Source organism: Rhea americana, unplaced genomic scaffold, assembly GCF_003343005.1.
Source record: "Rhea americana isolate MKP2758 unplaced genomic scaffold, rheAme1 scaffold_96, whole genome shotgun sequence".
NCBI classification, from domain to species: Eukaryota; Metazoa; Chordata; class Aves; order Rheiformes; family Rheidae; genus Rhea; species Rhea americana.
In genome coordinates, this window is record NW_028187155.1 from 1,745,273 (window position 1) to 1,762,487 (window position 17,215).

The window sequence follows — 17,215 nt, forward strand, 5'->3', positions numbered from 1 at the left end:
GGTACCAGTGTTTAAAACAAGCAGGAGAGGCTATAATGCCATTTCTGCTGGGAAACCAAAGGAATATCATAACGCTGTCTTCAGGAACATGAAGCTGGGGAAATAGCCACATAGTGGGTCTCCAATCAGCAGATGCTCTCAAGAGGACATACGCGTTTGCTCCTGATTGCGAGGGATCCTTGTGGGCTGTGGATGCCCTCAAYCCTGTGTGCTGTCCCTGAAGAGTAAAGTTTAGTGCTTGCTTCCAGTCCAGTGGGTACAATTTGCACTTACAGGAAAGCAGCACTAGGCTGCCTGCCAGGAGCCAGGAACTGGCTTGCCCTGATGTGCTCCAGACCCCAAGCTTCCAACCTCCTAACTACTTTATTTGTTTTTGGCATGGGAGTCCCTCTCAGGTCACAAAGCTGTTAGTCCCAGGTTTCAATCCCAGGAGCCATAAAATGTATCCTGCCTGACCCCTGTGTAAATAAGAGGCGGTGTTAGCAGCCAGCATTCCCCTGGATTTTGTTTCCCTGTCCCCACTGTGTGCCACTCTGCAGCCTGCATTCCTCTCCGGTTTGGTAAGCCATTTGCCTCTTGAGCTGACACAGCTAATATTTCCCCTGCTGGCAGGGCAGGCGCATTAGTGGCATTTAACTGTTAAGGAGAGCCTTAGTCTGTTAATGCTCCAGTAGCCTAGATCAGTAAGGACTGGTGAGCTCCTGGGACAAGCTTTCCACTATTCCAGTCACCACTTCCCCAGCAGTTTTGTTCCCTCATTTGTCTTAGCTATTTTCAACTTCATCTTGCTGTTGAAACTCATGTTATTCACACAGACAACGTGCTGGGAGATATTCTCTGTAAGGGGCTGAGAAATTTGGTCAGAGTCTGCCAAACCTTCCCAGGTACTTATATGACTGTTCTTACTATAGTTTTGGAGCATCTTCTGCCACTGACTACAGTTTGCAAAATATCTCTGTTCATGACCACGGAGAATGCTCCTGAAGGCCAGGCTACTGGCAGGGGTGTTTGGCTCCTGGGGAGGTTTTACTGGGCTTTTAGAATAATAATTGATCAGCTGCTCACCAAGAGTGGTTCTGTCCAATCCTGCATTTTGGGAAAATGTTGTATTGGTGTTGCCCTGGTGTACCTCTTGCTATCATTTGAGTTGTTGGTTGTTTATGGAAGCTGACTTAAGTGTAATGGACATGTGTCTGTAACTGCCCGCTGCTGAGCCAGCATCGCTATAAACAGAGCCTGAATCTGTTTTTATTTTATTTTTTTGCAGTGTTAATGATAGAGTTTATATTAAGTGTGATTCCTATTCTAAAAGGCAGAAACTTTGTATTTCTTTTGGGTTTGTTCTTTTTTTTATTTTCCTTTATTTTATTTTTTTTTCTTGAGGCTTGTGGGTTTTTACTCACCTGTGGTATCAGTGGCTGAACTCACACTGTCGTGGATCCCTGACCTCCGTCTAGTTACTGGAGGTAATTATATGGCCCCTGTTGCTGCAGGCTTTCAGCTCTTTTCAAAGTCTGTGATTCAGTATCAGTAAAAACCAGATGTATTGTAGTGTTGCTTTTTTACAGTTTGTTTTGGCCATACATGGGCAGAGTCAGCTTTGGAATTCCTTTCCTATAAATTCAATAGCATCTTGTGGGTGGTGGTGGAGGATTGCTCTGGTAGTATCAAGTCGGCAGTCTGTTCCTGTTAAAAACGTCCTGATTTGCACATTCCTCAAACGCTACGTGCTCAGTATAGCTAATGGCTGCAGCTACGAGGAGGACCTCTTCCCTTCTAGGCAGAAGGGCTGCAAGGACTTCACCTCGCTCTCCTGACAAGGATGCCAGCAGGACTGTCTGCCTCCCTGTCACCTGCAGATCAGCTGTTGCAGCCRAGAGGAGACACGCAGGGATGGGAGAGGAGTGCCATCCCGCTACCCGTGGAAGCGTTGTTACAGGTCGATGGCTCTGGCTTGCAGGCAGGCTCTGTGGCTGGCCCGTGCCCTGTGAACATAACTGTTCTGCCTCCTAAATTTGTTTTGTGGGATGAGCGTCAAAAGTTCGAGTCTGTCTTAAAGTGGAGGAGAGGCTCTGTKCTCTCCGGGTCCCTTCAGCTGTGAGGTCCCCCGTTGCGCGTGCCAGCAGGCAGCCTGCTGGGGCAGTGACAAACCTTTTTCTGAACAGTGATTGCGTTGCTTGTGCAACAGGGGTGCAGTCGTTTGGGCTGAGGCAGGCAACCTTTCGGTTTCAGGCTGGCAGAATGGTTCTGGCAGGGCAAGAATCGAGAAATGCTGCCGTTCTGGGGCTACCTTTCCCTTCTGGGAGAGGTCTACTCCAAAGAGCACAATCCCTTGCACAGATCTGCGTTTTCCTTGTGTTAAACAAAATCAAATGCGCTTTGTTTTGTTTTGCAAAGCACTGGCTAGGTGAATCAGGCCAGGGGAGCTCTTCTCAGCCCCAGGGAACATTCGGAGTTGGCTGTGGCAAGTGGGACCTTGTGGCCRCACAATCTTGCTTATGCTGACGTACCCTGTTTGGTAGATAGGTCTGRTCCCTTTCTCTAGGGGCACTGATTGCTGTGCCCTGCCTCTTCTGCTGCTGAGCTAGCATCACTATAAACAGAGCCTGGATCTGCCTACTTGCCTTCAAATAACTCYGAAAAACAGTTCTGGTTGGTTTTCTGCAGATGAATCAAGTGAGAGATGGAGGTTTGCTGCAGCAGCCTGGGGCGAGGGCTCTCCTGGAGCTCACCCCCGTCGCGCGCTGTGTGTGCGCACTGCCCGTGCGTCCCAGGAGGGGACGGAAACAAGCTCTGTGTGTCATGGGTCAGGCCAGGAGCTGCTCAAGCACAGGCCAGGGAGGCACCGGTAACGAGTGTCCAGGGCTCAGGCTGTGCAAGGGTCGGTGTGGATAACGCATGCAGCGCCTGGAATTTGGTCTTGAGGGKGCAAGTCATCCGAGTGCCAAAGCCAGGGAGAGAAGGGTGATTTTTTTTTGACATCCTTTGGAGTTTTGATCTCCATATTTGGAAATGTTTACCCATTGCTCTGATCTATTGCAAGGGAGGGGAGGTGACTCAGGGTCTGGTGGAAGCAGGATTTGAATTCCTGTAGTAAGGTCTGTCTTTTTTTTTTTTCTTTTTCTTTTTTTCCCCCTCTTGTTTTGAAAGCTTGTTGTGGTCAGTTTTTAGTTCTCTCTTGTTCCTGRACCTTGTTCCAAATTTGATCTGCTCAAGAGAGAAGAGTATCAGTGAAGGAGCTTGCCTGGACGCTGGTAAGTGCGTTGCTGCTTTAGCAAGTGACTTGGGATTTTTTTGCTTTGTTTTGTTTAGTCAGATGGATTGCATCAAAGTGTGTGCATCGCTGCTGGTAGAGGCAGGCATGTGGATCTCTGCACGCCCGTCAACGAAAGGGAAAATTTCTGTGGCAGGGAAAAATAGCTTGGTGGATTTGTCTTAATGGCAAAGCGTTGCCGTGTTGTTTCTTCAGGCCTAGGTATAAAGGGAATTTAAGCTAGCTTCCATTCAGTCACGTTCTTCTGTTTAGTTTCACTGGCAAGTCCAGCAAGGCAGCAAAGCACCGTATTAATGAATTAATTGAATATGTGTGTATATATGATCAGCAAGTAGGATATAGCTTAAATATTATTTCTGTCTCAAAAGCAAGAGGTATGTTAAAAAGCCTATATAACATGAATCTCAGATGTTAATATTTAACCCTATTTCATGAGGGAGATGAAGAAGTTTAGCTGCTTTAACTAGATGGAGGTTCAGTGTATGTTTTTTCCTATTATTCTTTATTTTTCCTTAGTTTGAGGTTTTTAATCTGTCTGATACTGCAGCTGCCTGATTCTCCATTTCCCTCCTTCCTTTCCCTTTCCTGAAAGGAAGTTGCAGTTCATCCAGAAAGTCGGGACAAGGGGTGCGGGGGGAACCTAGAGCGTGTTTTCCTTCCTGTTTTATTCGYGGCAGCTAAAACCCTGCCGGGGGGCGCGGAGCGGGGATCTGCCGCCCCGCACCGCTCCGCTCCTCTCCTCCGGAGCGCCTGGCGCGCGCGGAGCCGAGCGCCTCGGCCGCCGGCCGCGGGGGCTGCGCGGCAGCGAGCCCTGCGCCCGCCACGCCGACGGACAGGGCCCGTGCGTGCGTCGTCTTCGCTAGCGGGTACTTTTGGGCCGGGTCAAACCCGTTGCCATCATACTCTACCTGTTTTAAATTTTAGAGCTGTGTTGAAAGCGTTAGAGCTGTGGTTTTCTTTTGCCCTTTTAAGCGGGGATTAATATTCGATTCGACTTTAGGTTTTCTGAGAGAAGCTGGATTTGCATCAGGTTTTTGGGTGAGGAATGGACTTGACTGGTTTTGGATGGAAAAGACACCTGAGCCTGTGCGAGGATGGGACGGGAGCTGGAGAGCGCTCAGCCCCCAGCGATGACGGCCGGCAGCGACGGGACCGCCGGAGCCTCTTCCCGCGCACGGGCCGTGCTCAGAGTTTGCGGACTTCGCTTCGTTTTCAGTCCTTGCCGTTCTTCCGCGGGCCGCTTGCGCCGCTGCGGTGCGCGGAGGCCTCGGCGCCGGCGCGACTTTCCGCATCGGGAGCGACGCTGCCCTCGCGGTTCCCCCCTCTTCCCGCCCTGCCTGCGGGAAGGGGCGACGCGCGGGGCCGAGGCCTCTGCGGGAGCCTGGGCACCGCTTTGGTGCGCCAGCGCCCCGGGGCCGTTCCCTCCGGCGTGTCGCCCCGAGGACAGGACTGGAAACGGAGCGGGCCGCCAGGGCCGAGCTCCTCTCCCGGCTCGCGGGCGGTGGAGCGCAGGGGAGGCCCTGGTGTTTCTCCAGGGGCTGGAGTGACCCTGTGGTCACTTATGCTGACCAGGACCTACAGCAGATGCCACAGAAAGGATTCAGAGCCCTTAAAGGCTAAATCACGTCCGCCGGCTGAGAAAAGCGGTGTGGTCCTTGATGTGCGGATGTTGAAACTGAGGTGCTACGTGGGTTACTACAGCCACGTGGCAATATTGTGAGGATGCAAATCTGCTGATCCCGTGCRACCTCTGCACGTTTAGTTGCTGCATACGGGCAGGTATTTTGCAACGTTAGGCTGAAAAGTAGTGTTAAACACATTTTTCTTACTCTAGTAAAGTCATATCATTTTGGAGCGTGGAACGTTTCTGCACGGCTGCTTAAAGATCCTGCTGAGTGTTTCATAAAGTGGATATATGTTGCTAGTGTATGACACGATTCCAACACGTGTTGTTACTTCAGGAATTTCCAAGCGGACCTTTACCTAATTGAACTGCTGCTCCTTCTTTGTGTCTGAGCAGAGTGYGATCTTTTAAGAAATGCCTGCTGTTGTTAGCTTTATGATACACATCCTTTTGTAACAGCTGTTGCAAGAGGCAGGAGACCTTGCTGTCGGTCTAATTCTTTCTAACTTCAGTCAACCTGGGGGAAATTTGCTCCTGTGAACTGAGTATTTGCATTTGGGATGAGAGCTCTCAAATGAGAAAAAGTTGTTTGCCTCTAGTGAGCGTTGTTAGTTCAAGGACTAGTAAGCCTGGGAGGAGGAAGCRTTGCTCTCCATTCTTTCCCACTGTCTTTCGTGTAATAGTTAACTGTGTACAGGGCTTCCCAGTCGGTTATGGCTTGATAAGCGAGGTGACTGTATTTTAAGGAAACATCAGGTTTAAAAAGCATCGCTGCTTGTGGAAGGAAGGAAAGGATTTCTTGYGATGTACTATCTCACACCTCTACTATGAAAACAACACAAAGATGAGTTCTAGTAAAGCTTTCCCTTTTGGCAGCTACTTCCCTCCTATATGCTTGTTTTTTAGGTRAATCTCTCTCAACTCTGTTAGCCATTCCCCTTTTCTCCCTGGAAAGTCATTATCATCCCTTTAAATTAAGGAAAAGACAGGAGGAGGGAATAAATGGATGTTAAGAAGTAGAAAACAATCAATTAAAAAGTACATAGCATGTAATTTTCCTTGGAAACTTACCATGAAATTGAGGAGCACTTTTACAACTAGTAATTTAAATTGCATTTGAACACTGCTAATGGGTTGTTTGCGTGGGAATTTCGGTCACTTCACAGCCAGTCATTGTCTTTAGTACCCCTTCATTCACTTTAAGGGGAAAAAATAGCCTCAAAGCAAGGGAGATACTGTAGACAACTGTTCCAGCTGTTGCCAGTAAAAGGTGATTCCATGAAATTTTGCAAGGTCCTGTTACATTTGGAGCCACTTACTTCCTTAGACTGAGCTCTTCCAATGTGAAATCCATGAGAATTCAGTACTTTCTATCTAAAGAGATTTGTAGGGCTTGTTATTACCAAAAAGTAGGAAAATAAGATTATGCTCACTGTACCCACAAACACTGTGGAAACAGAGTGGCTTAAGTGACTCATCTAGGGTTGCACGGAGAGTTTGCAGCCATGCTCTGAAGAGGCCCCWGTTGATTCGGAGTCCTCGCATGTAGCCATGGTAGGAACCTGAAGTCAGGCACAGAGCAACTCGCTTGCAGGCATTCGGTGGGCCGGGGCAGACCTGACCATGCAGCCCAAGTCTCGATCTTCATCACCTAGAACAAAACATAACAGTGTCTTGGAGTCTGATCCTGACTCGCTTATTCATGAAAGGAACAAGAAAGGTGCTGATCATCTGTAGCTCCAGGATGTTTATACTTAAGTTCTCTGTCTTGTTTTTTCCATCTTTAATGCTCTCCTCCTTACTTATAAAATGCCAGAGATTTTCAGCAAAAAGCAGTATTGGCCTAACCGTCTGCAGTGCTGCCACAGATTTCAGTGGGAGCAGGTTCTTCAGGCGAATGAAAGTTGCTTGTTGCCTGTTGCTGAATGAACATCACATTTTCAGAGCAAGGTTTTTKCAAATCTGTGGGCATATTTGAACATATGGAAGGGGGTTCCAGTATAAAAACAAATCTGGCCTTCTGTTTCTGGATGTGTAGGTTGCTTTCTTAGAAGATGAAACCTTTTAAATCTGTCCCTGCAAACATGACTGTTAAATTCTTCTATTTCTAGGGAAGTGAGGCAGCTGTGTGCACTTAGAAAAGCTATATAAAGGCCAATTTTCCAAAAATGTCCTTTTGAGCTTTACCTACCAGTCAGATTGACCAGCATGAGTTGGGTAGAAGTGCAGACACTGCTGCCCATTTATGCACAGGGACCTGAGCAACATAAAAACTGAGCAGATMTCCAGGGGCAGTGTTAAGCACAAGCTCTTCAATCTCTCTGTTTTGTGAAATGCTACTACACAGAAAAGTGCCTTCAAAGTGAAGGGGGGGGGGGAGGAATGCTTGTGGATTTGATTGTTTTTGCATGATCTCCTTTTGTTTTCTAGGTAATTACTTTATCCTCTGGAGCTGATAGTGACTTTGTTTTTAATTTCAGTTGTGCTTTTCTTGTTGCTGACTGCCTTGCCTGCAGTGACCATMTCCTTTTAACTGTAGCAATGTGCAGGCTGGTTTTAATGTCCCTGAAAGTTATGTGCTTGAATACATTCCTTTTCACTATATAATCTAGCTATAGCTAGTGAATGCAAATAAAACCTAATAACAAAAATGTCAACCCTTCCTAAGAGTTTMGATGAGAGTTCTCGTAGTTATAGTAGTGTTATCATTTATACTTCTTGACATACATGCTATCCATGGTGTTTTGTTAGTTATCAGCTAGTTTCTGTGCAGAGGTATGAGTCTAAGAAAGCTGTATCAGATAATCTCATAGAGGCTGTTAAAACTATAGGGACAGAGAAGGACATGGCTTTTGAGCAAGCTAAGAATGAGCATTTGAAGATTTTTTTTCCCCCCAAAAGAGTATTGGGGACTGGCAATTTGAAGTGACCAACCTGATGAACCTTGTGTAGGCGAGGAGCTGGTTTGTAAAGCAAGGCAGAGGGTGAAGTCCAGACAGTGGAGTGCAAAGAGCCAGAGAGCAGGAACTTTGGGAGTCAGGAAACCCCAAATGGCTCAGGTTCTCCTAAGATAAAGAACCAACTGATAAAATGAACCCTATGAACTGCCTAGCAAGTAGTCTTGTTTTTCATTTTTGGAGTGTTTTTTTTTTTTTTTTTGTAAATGAACATCTCATCATACTGGTTTTTGAGAAGCACTCTTTCCACTATGCAAATCCCCTATCATGCATAGAAGCCAAACAACCAGCCTGCTTGATGCATCAGCTCAGCAGTGTTATTTTGGTTTTTAGTTAGGTATTTTGTTTTTATTTTAATTTTTGCTGTCTTTTTTTCCTTGGAGTATGGGCTACCTTTTGGTTGCCTCTTACTGCCCTATGCATTGTGGCTAAGCTTACTGTAACCTTCCTTCCCTTGCCTCGGATTTCCATTTTAATGCACACCCAACAGCCTGCTTATCTCCTCTTCAGCTKTCTTCCAAAGGCAGAGAGGCACCTGGGTGGTAGAAGTCAACATAATTTGAAAGATGCTCCCCTAGCAAACAGCCATGTGTGTATGCTAGTCCAGAAGCCTGTGGAATAGAAATGAGATGTGGAGGGGTTGAAATAATCCCGGAAAGTTATTTATGACTATGCTCTCCTGTTGCTAATGCATGTGGTGCTTCTACAAGCTTCTGTATGTCTCATGGTTTCAGGTTATAGGTTAGCAATGCTTGTAAAGGCCCTTTGTTTGCTCACCTCCCTTTCTCAACTATTTATGAAGAATGCTGATAAATTTAAGTAACAGCCTTGCAGCTGAGAGATAAGAGACAAGGAAGAAAGGGTCTTATGGGTAGATTGGTATGCTGCAGACAGAAGGCAAATACCGAGTGAGCTCAGTGGAGGGAGCCCACACTGAGCTACCTTGGAATGCTGAGATTGCTTATTTATCGTTTACCTGGCCCTGTAAATTTATATTACACTTTACAGGTGGGGAGGAAGACAGTCCTTGTCCTAAAGAGTCTGCAATTCAAGACAGACAAAGTATGCACTTGAGGGCCAAGTAAGGGAGGGCATGGGTGATTGCTGGAGATGGAAATGCAGATAAAGTAGATTCCTAGAAGAGGAGTACTTCTGAGGTGGAGTTATGAGTGGTGGATAGGATATGGGTGAGAGAATTGGATGGATGGAGGTGCATAAATGGGATTGAAAGGAGGTGAGAAGACCTGAAAGGAAAGAAGGTTGAAGGGGAGGATAGGAAGTGAGAAAAGAAGTAGGTGGAAAACAGCAGCGAGGCAGCTGTGGGAGGGGATTCTGTAGGATGCTGTTGATGAGAGTTGAGATGACCTTAACGTATCTTCATGGTGTGTTAAAAGCTATGCTGTAACTCAGCTACTGGGATTAGTCATCTCCCAGCATACAAAGTACCAGTTTCTTCTTTGAATGGAGAGTATAGGTCCAGGCTGAATTCCAGTGCTGGAAGATCCTTTGGCTGGGGCTGTCTGGTGAGGGGCTGGACAATTACACTCTGTGTATTCCTGTATGCACATCACTGTAAAAACCTTAATAAGCAAGTGCTTAAAGTAAGTAAATTGCCACCTTCTGCTTAATGTTAGTCCTACGGGCACTTAAGCAACAAATTAGACTGTGTTTTTAGGTAGAACTAGGCAACAAATTAGACTGTGCTTTTTAGGTAGAAATAGAATTCCTAGGCCCTTCTCTCTCTAAGAGCATGTCCTAGAGGCACAGAGAGGGTGAGCATATTTATGGTATGAGTAGCTTTTGGAATGACACAAGGTTGCTCTCCAGTGACCCTTGAAGGGATATAGRTGGAAACAACAGTTTTTGTTGCATTGTATCCATCTTTGCAGCCAGGTCCATGTGCCTTTAAGTTCTGTGGAACTGAGCTGGGAAGAACTCGCTGGTCATCTGGTTCCTACATGTACTGCTTTCAGTTCCCTATAAAAGCTTTGGGACTTTCACAGCTTCCTTAGCGTTTTATTCCAGCCCCAAGGACTTAAGGAGTCAAGGAAGTCTTTACTGTCACCAAACACATTTTCTTTTCTCTGATTTCTTCTCTCTTCTTTTGGAAATAGTTGCTGTTGCTGTTTGTCACTTTTTTTTTTTTTTTTGGTGCCTCATGTCTAATCCCCATCTGTTTTTTGTGTCTCTTTCTACTGACACTTTCCAGATTTTCCTTCAGGTTCCTCGTTTCCTCCCCATCCTGGTCCCTCTGCCTTCTAGTCTCTTTCTAGTTTCTCATTAGAAACAACTTTTATAGCCTGTAAAGGGTAGTGAAACACGACAGGCATCTCCTTTGGAGCTCAGTCCATCTACTGTCACGGCACTCTGTTCCAGCAGGAGAAAAAATGGAGTTGAGAACATCTGAAATTGCCCATTATCTCGGCTCATTTCTTGCAGTCCATAATTTGGGGGTGGGGTAATGAGGGGAAGAGGAGGCGAGTCATTCTAAAGATGAGTCATTCCGTAGTAGATCAATACAAAATGTTCCATTACATTTTCATTGCTGAAAATGACTGCCCCCTCCCACCCCTCTTCTGTGAGGTGCTGCAGAGACAGATCACTCATAGTGGTTTCTCTTGGTGCATGTRGGTCAGCGATGTGGCCAGTCCAGCAAAAGGGAATCTGAATTCTGATTCAGGCCTTACTTTCTGGGTGGGTTGGGGCTGAGCATGGAGGAGACAGTCCRCTTCAGAGAGAGTGGTTTCTGTGATGTGTCTTTGCTGAGATCAAGTTTCTTGCTATCTCCATTGGTGTGATGGGGAAGATGATGTGGGGTTTTGTCCGCAGGTCTCTTCTGAGGCCTCAAGTTTTAAAGTAAGTTTGTCTTTAAGGCAGTGGCATTGCCTGCCTTTAACTGACCAGGAAGTGAGGGACACAAGAGGGATGCAAGGCCAAATCTGTATATTCGCATACACACGTGTATGTATGTGTATGGCAAAGCCAAGAATGGATCCCAGTTTCCTGAGTCCCTTTATCCTGTGCTTCCTGAGATCTTAAGTAGCATTTTTATTGGCTGTGCTACTGTAGCAGTGAGCAAGTAAATTGCGATTGTGCCCAGCTTTCATGCTGATGTGAGTGTTTCCAGCTGGGGCCTGTTCCCATCAGGGCAATGCCCACTCGCCCCTCTTGGCTGGCATGGCGAATGCAGCGAGCCTGCGGGTAGGATGAGAAATAACAGAAGGCTGACCTCAACTGCCTGCTCATAAGACTAAAGTATTTGTGGTAGAAGTGCATCTTCCACCAGCTACAGGCAAGGCCTCGATCTGCTGCTAAGCCTGTAACGCTGCTTAAGAAATAAAACCCGCTGCTGACAGGTAGGCTTTGCAGGGAAGAATTTAACCTATGAGGGAGGTGGTCGAGTTCATGGGCTTATGCTTCTGATAATGTTATCTTTTAGTACAAACAGCAACAGCAAAGTCTTCTGTTTCATCCTATGAGCTGTTGTAGGGAGCAGGACTATTTAGTATTTTACAGCGTGGTACGCTGTTGTGATAGGAGAGGGATCCAAGATGTTTGGCAAACTTCTGTAAGCCATCTAGATAGCTGTTGCTCCATTTCTAAGCTGATGAAGCAGAAACTGAATGATCCAGAGCACACACTGATCCGTTTACCAAGCAAATAAAGTTGGGAGAGAAAAAAGGAAAAGCCTGGAAGTGGCTTTGGGTGCTTTCAAGTGGTAAAAATTAAAAATTCCTGAGCCTATGTAATTAATGTCTGTTTAAACAGAAACTCATTTCATAGCTAAAAAAACCCAGCTTCTGTGGTGGAGTTCTCCTGGAGTGTCTGTTTTTGGCCGTAAGCGCCCGCCCGGGCTGAGCGTGCTGGGGCTCTGTCTGTGGAGGTTCTGGGAATGGCGTTTTTTGGCAAGAGCACAGCCGTGCTGTTGGGATGTTTGCAAAGGGGCAGTAGGTTTCCATCGATCACAGCTTCCTCCCAGCTCGCTGATTGTGTAGGGGCAAACCTGGTAAATCCATGTGAAAATTCACTGTTTTGGGTCATGTGACCCCGATGCCTGACTTCATTCTGATTTTAATGGAGTATTGTTTGGCCTCATTGTGTGTGTGTTTAAATATGTGTAGCAGTTGAGAGGGGCAGGTATGTTATGCTGACATTTTGCAGGGCTTCAAAGAGGATATCAGCATTTTTTTTGCCCAGATCCTAGGGGAATAAGGTGCAGAATAGGCCTGTCCCAGTGCTACAAAGTTTTTCCTCCATATAAGTTGTATGTGTTTTTGCCTCTCTCTCTTAGCAGCTTTATTCATAGCTCATAAAGTTATAGTAATAAATCACCTGGGGAATGGGGTACATGAACAGAATAGGAGATGAAAAAGATCTTCCAGACATGATTTGCACATTTAAACTACATAGGGTCTTGCTGGTGACATAAGTGTCGTACCAGCAGCCTGCTGTGTACATGACACTGTTTGGGTATAGTTAATTGGATTAAGAAAAAAAAAAAGACATGAGGATGTTTCAGAGCACTGTGCTAAACAGTCACAGCAGGGAGCCCCAGTTAGCACAACCTTGCTGAACTTAAAACAGTGCCAGCAGTGATTGCTGATGTCTCACTGGTAGTTAGCCCTAGTAGAGCAAGCATTCATACAGCAGTGATCTGGGGCCCTCTGTGTGTGTTGGAACATATAAAGGTACACTTTCTCCTTTTAAATTCTTTTTCTTTTTAAAGATACCATTTAAATGTTGTTAGGGTGAAATGATCTCAGTAGAATACTCATGTAGTTATCCAACTTGTTGTTGGAGGCTTCTTTGTTGTTTTTGCAGTGAGTTTTCTTTTTCTTTTCTTTTTCCCAAGCAGACTAGTTATAAGAAATGGTCTGTAGGACCTGTTTCAGTGAGGTTGGACTACGTGTACCATGTTGACACGTGGTGACACATCAGACTGGATCCATAGGAGGTATAAATGGCATCGTGTTGGAAAGTCTGCTTTGCACCATAGGGTCTGCTTTGTCAAAGCTGTTCTTCACTGAATGTAAAGTAACTGTTTTGAACTCCTTGCAGTTTATAAGGCTTTAAAAGCTTGACAGGACATGATGTTCCTCCCGGAGATGTAGCTGCTCTATCTCTCAGAGCAGTTCTTTTGTTGCTCCTCAGTGTTGGAATTAATGTGTAGCAAACTCTGAAATGTTTTAACAAGCAAGCTTTCCTTGTAATATCTCTTTTCCCCATACAAACATGCAGAGATGTTCAACCCTCCCCTTCCCTTCCCTTTCTTCCCCCAACCTTGAGACTGTCCTGCTACTGTGGATTGCTTGTCTCATGCACAAGCATATTTCATTTGTCCCTTGAGAATGCACAAGTCAGTGCTTATTTGTCTCTAAGTCGTTGTCCTTGTGGTCTCAAATAATATCCATGTTAAGCAGGTGGAACTGATACAGTCGCTTCCAATGCAGCTGACAGCAGCTGGGTCCTTTCTCACTGTTTCCTGGCAGAGGAGAAAATAAATCAAAATACATGAGTTTTCCCCTTTGTCTCCCCTCCCCAGTCCCCCCCCCCACATCATGATTTCCTCAACAACAAAAAAAAAGAAGTCTTGGCCAATCAGTTTCACAGAAGAGTGTTAATTTCTTTAAGTCAACATTTCCATGTGTAACCAAGTTTTAAAAAAAAGTGCAAAGAGATTGCATGTGGTCTGGCATGCAGCCAGGGAAGGAGTGCTCTTTGGGGTTATTATTAGGTAGATAACTGTATCAAGAGCTTAAAACATCAACCTGGTTCTGAAGACTGTTACGCGCTCTATTTGAAATGCTGATACATGTTTGCTGCTTATGAGAAAATGTATTGTACTATGTCAAGCCACTTTTTTTTTTCTTTTTTCCCTTACAGTAACTTTGGTGCCAGTAGAGTGCCTTGGAGGAGAATACAGGAGATCTACAAAGAGTTATTGATAGTTTTGAAGTTGCAGATCCATTTCTGTTGTTATGATCAACTCTCTCCTTCTACTAGGAACCATGCCTAGAGCTTGTACACGTTGCAGCGAAGTGTACCCTAAGAGAACTGGACTGCCTTGAAGGCCTTCTTGTTGAAGATAGATCTTGAGAAGGGGTTAGAAGAATGAAAGGTTTTGGACCCATGGATTCTGGTTTAGAAGGTCTGTGTGCAAAGAGGTGCTCAGAAGTGTGGGGAAACAAGACTACCGTCATTTCAGTGCAATGTAGCAGGCAGGGTGTTGGGAAGTGCAAGGAAAGACGGGCAGATAGGTTAGGGAGGGCAGGCTTCTTACGATCCTCAAAAACTGAGACACAGGACTTGACACTTGAAGAGCAGGAGCCAACAGAGAGGGACACAGGGCAAGGTGACATGGGTAGAGTTGCAGACTAGGAAGTTTCTTGTCAAGTACTTTGAGATCAGAGGATGAATGTCTGTTTGTAATGCTGCTAGATACCACATATCTGTCTATGTTCTCATCTATATATGGTATGTATACGGCTATATTTAAACACTTTGGTGGCTGGTATTTTGGCTGATAGACTCACAGTTTTGTGCCACATTGAGAGATTTAAAAATACCTCACTGTTCCAGGAACATCTATACCATGACAGATGTCATCTGGAGTTGGGAGTGGCCTCTGAAAAGAGAGCACAACATTATTACTATGAGCCTTAGTAGTCTATTAGATTATTCATTGCTTCACTGCCACCGTAAGATGTGAGGTGCATTTCTGCCTGTCAGAATTTTTTCACACATTCCATCAGGCAGCATCTGTCACTCCTCCCTGCAAGTCACTAGCTTTCATTCTCAATGAACTTACTTTCTAACTAGAAGTGAGACAAAGTAATGGCTTCAGAAGAACATGGAGTTAACGAACAAAGAGTTCATTAGCTATTATTTACCTTGGAGCTGTGCCTCTGAGACCTGTCTAGAATTAGGATCATTCATAACTGGGCTACCTAGCCAAGACATGGTCACCTCACAGTTGCTGCTAGTTGCTTGATTGCAAGGTGAGTCCATAGACCTGTTGTATTAGGCACTGTGGAAACCCAGTATGGGTCACACCTATCTTGGCTGCACTAGGCGAAGAATAGGATGGGAAATAAATGACCTGCTCAGGCCTCTGTTTTAGAGAGTAGCTCTGTGGTGTTCTACACCTCAGTTCATTGTCCAAAGACCTGGCTGTGCTGCCTTATCTCCAGGATCTGTAGGAGACTGAGAATGTCCCATTTCCATGTGTTTCAGGTTGCCCAGATAGGCTGTGGAGTCTCCTTCTCTGGAGACATTCAAACCCACTTGAATATGATCCTGTCTAACATGCTCTAGGTGACCCTGCTGGAGTAGGGGGGTTGGACTAGATAATCTCCAGAGGTCCCTTCCAACCTCAACCATTCTGTGATTCTGTCCTTGCAGAGCTGGAAGCGTGTGTGGCTTTTATGAAGTGCTGACAGGGCTCTGCCAGACATGTAGTGATGGAAACATTCAGTGACCATGGCATTATCAGCAACATATGCTAATACATGCCAGGATAATTCTATATTGCTCATGCTTTGGACCAAATGTGGGTGGATTCCATTAGACTGTAAGGGCTAGAAAACATGTTTAGCTTTGTTTTTGTTCTTGATACCTCCGTTGCAGAGTTCCTGGCCCATAAAGGAAAAAAATGAGTAAAGAAAAAAGGCAACAGAGATGTGAGAGTTCATATCTAGACCTTGACCTGGAACTCCTGTTTCAGATTACCCTGCAAGGTATCAGTGCAAAGAACACTTAAACATCCCCTCCTCTGTGTGCTGGGGATGGGATCCTTGTCCTGTAACCAACAGCATGGGAAAGAGAACTTTCTCTTCTGTGTTAGTTGGTGAGGATGGAGGCTTTGGATGGAGTTCCAGGGAATTTGTATTACCTTTCATTTCCCACATTCACTGGTAAGGGGAAAAAATGATCAGTGGAGCAGGGCGAGTGTCTGTGTGGAAAGTGGTGTTAGAAGCAGTCAACTCTTATAAAGATAGATGAGATATGAAGAGTCCCTGTGGGGCTTGTTAATTGTTTGGGGCTTGTTTCTTGCCTCCTGAGCCTGGCAGGTGGACTGTGTTCCCTCTCCAGTTTGTGTGTGGTTTGGTAGCTGTGTTGGCACTACTGACCAGATGTGCTACTCTGCCAGCTCTTTGCAAAATTGCTGCTTTATTGAGCAAAGATATCTTGTAGAGGCTGGGGACTAGTCTGGACCCCAAAACAAATGGCCTAGTGAATCGCCATTTCTACTGCAGTGGTGCTAGGTGAGGCATTAAATGGCTAGAGGATTTCTGCTTCTTGTTCAAGGGTAACCCAAGAACAGGTATGTATGGCCAGCGGGCAGAAGTATGGACTTATGCTTATTGGAGGTACAAGTGAACTTGGGTCTGGTCTGTGGGACTCTGCCAGAGCAGGACCTTTCATGGTAGGACCTCAACATTTCCTAGCATTTTGTTCAGTTCATCCTTAAGGTCAGAAGCAGAGGGAGTTTCACTGGGGCTTTTTCTGTAGTTCTCAACAGTTTTCTTCATCCACCCCAGAATTCTGGCCCTGCGCCACTCACTTTTTTTAGGCCTAAGATGATTCAAATGAGATTGGTATCTGTCTGATATCTACCTCTAACCTGGAGAAAGGACTTTAGCATTTTTCTCATGAGAGAGGAGTGGGAGGAATGCCTTGTGGCTATCTGCTGTAGCTGGGAGATTGGGGTTAGAGCAGCCATGTTGGCTCACACCGGGCCTCGCGTCCATCCTGCCCGGGATCCCATCTCTGTCGACGGCAGCAACGGCTGCTGAGGGAAAACTATCCGAATGGAGGAAGCAGATAGCGGTGCTTCCCCCAAACGCTCGTCYCGTCCCCAGAAGTTTAATCGTAGGGGATTTCTGAGTCGGAGTGTGTTTGAGCAGTAGCCCCCGATACAGCGACGAGCCTGCCAAGCGCTCTCGTGCGGAGGAGCAGGCTGGTTTCCCTCGGACAGACCTTGTCTGCTTGTTTGCCTCCGTTTTCCTGTGGTTGCTGCGACTCCCTAGAAAGGCTGGACTTGGGAAGAAGTGCTGCGAAGAGGCAGCTTCCCCCRTGTTGCTGGGAGTTCGTCAAGGCTCGGGCGGGCCCCAGCCCTCGCGCAGCGCCCTTCCCGCTTCCGAGCGCTGCCGGAGGGCTCTGACCTTGGGAAAGACCGGGCGGCCGCGGAGCGGCCCTGCGCGGCGCTGGCAACGGGCGGAAAACAAATACATAGAAAGCTGCAGTAGCATGGGTGTCACGGGAGGGAGCGGGAGGGTGGAAAATAGCTCTGGTTTAGCGTCACAGGGTGTCAGGAAGCAGCCGAGCGCCGGCCCTGAAAGCCGAGCCGGGGCGCGGGAG

General features: G+C 46.3%; 1 protein-coding gene across 9 annotated transcripts in view; it reads left to right on the plus strand.

Moving 5' to 3' along the window:
* The window catches only part of LPP (LIM domain containing preferred translocation partner in lipoma), a 364,090-nt gene that overhangs the window by 27,826 nt on the left and 319,049 nt on the right, over positions 1–17,215 (plus strand). For 2 of the 9 annotated variants that reach the window (XM_085325131.1, XM_085325136.1), the window contains exon 1: positions 3,167–3,254. The exons of 5 other annotated variants lie outside the window; for them this stretch is intronic. The gene's annotated coding sequence lies outside the window, so the exon portion shown is untranslated. Of the gene's footprint in view, positions 1–3,166; positions 3,255–13,738; positions 14,004–17,215 lie in introns of those variants that run through there. 2 more of the 9 variants (XM_085325135.1, XM_085325134.1) reach the window with 2 other exon arrangements.